This window comes from Sorex araneus, chromosome X, assembly GCF_027595985.1.
Source record: "Sorex araneus isolate mSorAra2 chromosome X, mSorAra2.pri, whole genome shotgun sequence".
Lineage (NCBI taxonomy): Eukaryota > Metazoa > Chordata > Mammalia > Eulipotyphla > Soricidae > Sorex > Sorex araneus.
The window spans coordinates 67768856-67772537 of NC_073313.1; positions in this window are offsets into that span (position 1 = coordinate 67768856).

The following is a 3682-nucleotide window of genomic DNA, read 5'->3' on the forward strand; positions in this document are numbered from 1 at the left end:
AAACAGCTCCCTAAAAAAGCTGGGGTAGCCTTACTTGTATCTGACTACAGAGATTTCAGGTTGAAAAATATTAGAAGGGACAGTGAAGTCATTTTTGGTTAATCAAAGGATATGTACAGCAGGAAGAAATCACACCTCTAAATGTATACATACCCAATGAGGGACCAGCTAAATACATACAACAACTGCTAACAGACTTTAAGTAGGACATTGCGAGCAACATAATAGTAGTTGGAGACTACTATTCAAAACATCATCAGAGACAACTTTGAAAATCTGCATGCCACAAAACAAGAGAACCTAGAAGAAATGGATGAATTCCTGGATTCCTATAATATCACAAGGCTGAATCAAGAAGATGTGGAATTCCTGAATAGTCCTATTAATATCAAGGAAATTGAAACTATAATCAAAATTCTTCCCCCAAACAAAAGCCCAGGCCCAGATAGATTCATTAGAGAATTTTTCCAAACACTTAAAGATGAGTTGTTGCCAATTCTTTCCAAGGTTTTCAGGAAATTAAAGAAACAGAAACTCTCTCAAACAGTTTCTATGAGGCATATATCTCCCTAATACCAACAGAAAACAAAGACACCACAAAAAAAGAAAATTACAGGCTGATATCCCTGATGAACATGGATGTGAAGATCCTCAACAAAATATTATCAAATAGAATCCAACAGCTCATCAAAAAGATCATACACCACAACCAAGTGGGATTCATACAGGAAATGCTAGGATTTTTTTAACGTTCGGAAATCAATCAACATAATCCATCATATCAAAAAAAGAAAAGATAAAAACGACATGATCATATCATCAGATGTAGGGAAAGCATTTGACAAGATCCAGCACCTCTTCAGAAAACTCTCACCAAAATGGGTTTTGAGGAAACGTTCCTCAAGATAGTCAGAGTCATCTACCACAATCCTATGGCAAGCATCATCCTCAATGGGGAAAAACTAAGAGCCTTCCCTCTGAGATCAGGGATGAGACAAGGATGCCCACTCTCACCACTTCTGTTCAATATAGTACTAGAATAACTTGCAATAGCAGTTAGGCAAGACAAAGATATTAAGGGCATTCAGTTAGGAAAGGAAAAACTAATGCTCTCACTATTCACAGATGATATGAAACTATATTTAGAGAACCCAAAACCTCTACCAAGAAACTCCTAGAAACAATAGACTTGTACAGTAAAGTCGCAGGCTATGAAATCAATATCCAAAAGTCCATGGCTTTCCTATATGCAAACAATGAGAGAGAAGAAAGTGACATGAAAACAGCAATTCCATTCACAATCATGCACCAGAAAATCAAGTACCTCAGAATCACCTTAACTAAGGAGGTAAATGACCTGTACAAAGAAAACTAAAAAACACTACTCTACGAAATAAAAGAGGACACAAGGAAATGGAAATATATTCCCCACTCATGGATTGGGAGAATAAACATTGTCAAAATGTACCCAAAGCATTTTATAGATTCAATTATATCCCTATAAGGATACCCATGACATTCCTCAAAGATATGGAGCAAACTCTCCTGAAATTCATATGGAACAATAAGCCCCCACGTACAGCTAAAGAAATTCCTGGAAAAAAAGATGATGGGAGCCATCACCTTCCCCAACCTCAAACTCTACTACAAAGCAGTAATATTTATAACAGCATGATACTAGAACAAAGGCAGAGCGGCAGACCCATGGAACAGGGTTGAATATCCTGACACACACCCTCAAATATATGATTATCTAATCTTTGATAAGGGAGCAAGAAATGTGAAGTTAAGCAAGAAAAGCCTCTTTGGCAAATGGTGCTGGCAAAACTGGACAGTTACATGCAAAAAAAAAATGGGCTGAGATCTCTACCTAACACAATACACAAATATCAGATCAAAATGGATTAAAGACCTCAACATCAGACCAGAATCCATCAGGTACATTGAAGACAAGGTTGGCAAAATCCTCCATGACATTGAAGCTAAAGGTATCTTCAAAGATGATATGCCACTGGCCACGCAAGTGGAAACAGAGATAAGCAAATGGGACTATCTTAAACTAAGAAGCTTCTGTACCTCAAAAGAAACAGTGACAAAAATACAAAGACACTGTACAGAATTGGAAAGGATAGTCACCCAATGCCCATCCGATAAGGGATTGATATCAAGGAAATACATGGCACTGGTTGAACTCTACAAGAAGAAAACATACAACCCCATTTGAAAATGGTGCGATGAAATGAACGGAAAGGTTCTCAGTGAAGAAATCCGAATGACTAGAAGGCACATGATAAAATGCTCTACATAAGTAATCATCAGAGAGATGCAGATCAAAACAACAGTGAGATATCATCTATACCACAGAGACTGGCCCACATCCAAAAGAACTAAAGCAACTGGTGTTGGGGCGGATGTGGGGAGAAAGGTACTCTCCTTTACTGCTGCTAGTAATGCCAACTAGTTCAGCCCTTTTGGAAAACAGTATGGACGCTTCTCAAAAAATTAGAAATTGAGCTTCCATTTGACCCAGCAATACCACTCCTGGGAATATGTCCCAGAGAGGCAAAAAAGTATAGTCAAAATGACATCAGCACTTGTAAGTTAATTGCAACACTCTACAATAGCCAAAATTTGGAAAAAAAAACCTGAGTGCCCAAGAACAGATAACTAGTTAAAGAAACTTTGGTACATCTACACAATGGAATACTATACAGCTGTTAGAAAAGATGGAGTTATCCAGAGGTGCGGCACGAGAAGCAGACCCTCCGCACCTAAAGACTGTGATCCTGAGGTCTCCTAACCCATTTTGGCACCAGAGCGGATTCTTGCAGCCATGCATTTTGACTGTGAACTGAGCTAAAATATTAGAAACCCAAAACCGCGCGGCCGCAATAGGCTCAGAGTCTTCACTCTCAGCAATGAAGAGAAATTATTAGATGATGCCTATTCAGCAGGCCTGATTGTTGAGGAAAATTTCCAAACAATAATAGTGAGTTCTGTATGGAAATATGGAATGTACTCAAAGTATATAAAGAATAAAGGGAATATCAATAGCTACTTAGGTGGGGGGTGGGGTGGGACGGGGGTGTATTGGGGTTCTTGGTGGTGGAACATGTGCACTGGTGAAGGGATGGGGGTTTAATCAGTATTTGACTGTGACTTAAACCTGAAAGCTTTGTAATTTTTTTTCACAGTGATTCAATAAAATATTTCTTATAAAAAAAAAAGAAAAGATGAAGTCATGAAATTTGCATATAGGTGGATCAACATGGAAAGTAACATGTTAAGTGAAATGAGTCAGAGAGAAACAGATATAGAAAGATAGCACTCATCTGTGGAATATAAAGTAACAGAATGAAAAACTAATACCCAAAAGTAGTAGGGATAAGGACCAGGAATGTTTGCTCCATGGCTTTGAAACCAGCCTCACATGCTGGGGGAAAAGGCAGCTCAGATAAAGGAACACCAAGGAAAGGATATTGGGACCCTTTCAGATTGAAATATGCGTGCCAAATGTAGACTATATACCAAATATGATGGCCACTCAATACCTCTATTACAAAACACAACACCCAAAATGAGAGAAAGCAAAAGGGAATGTCCTGCCAAAGAGGGGAGGTGGGGTGGTTGGAGATGGGTTGTGGGTAGTGGGATGGATCCTGGGAACATTTGGTGGAGTTGA